Raw genomic sequence first — 595 nt, 5'->3', positions numbered from 1 at the left:
CGCGGCCCCACCCGCGCGAGTGCAGCTTCTGCGCGCCCTTCAGTGGGGGAGGGCGGGCCAGAGGAGCGGGGCGGAGCTGGAGGCGCGCGCACGCTCGCGCGGGCCTCAGAGACCCAGAAGATAGGTGGGTGGAGGCGACCTGAGCCAGGATCTGGGGGCGGAGCTTCAACGCCCACACCTTAGGGAGCGCGCACGCCGTCTCGGGCGTTGAGCATGCGCAGAGGGCGGGAGCGAGTTCCCGGGCTCGGCTGCCGGGGAAGGTGCACGCGCCCGCCGGGTTGCTCAGCTGAGGAAGGAAGATGCTGACGTGGGCTGTTGCTGGACTAGCTTCTTCTGGACCAACCCAGAAAGCGGCTTCCTATAGGCCCTAGCTGTGTGCTCACGTCAGCCTGGCCAGGTTTAAAACACTTTCCAGCCTCGCTGAGGTAAGAATTCATTTGGGTGTTATGTCCTTCACTTTCAAACTCTCCTCCATGCATTTCCCCTCAGAAGTCACCACTGGGATCTTTAACCTCAATAGTTAATGCCTCAGCCCCCCTAGGAAGGACATTTCTAATTCATCCACTCTTCGGCCAGTTCGTAGGAGGAGGGGGGG

The sequence above is a fragment of the Dipodomys ordii genome, unplaced genomic scaffold (genome assembly GCF_000151885.1).
Source record: "Dipodomys ordii isolate 6190 unplaced genomic scaffold, Dord_2.0 Scaffold70, whole genome shotgun sequence".
NCBI lineage: Eukaryota > Metazoa > Chordata > Mammalia > Rodentia > Heteromyidae > Dipodomys > Dipodomys ordii.
Note: the sequence above shows the minus strand (reverse complement) of the source record.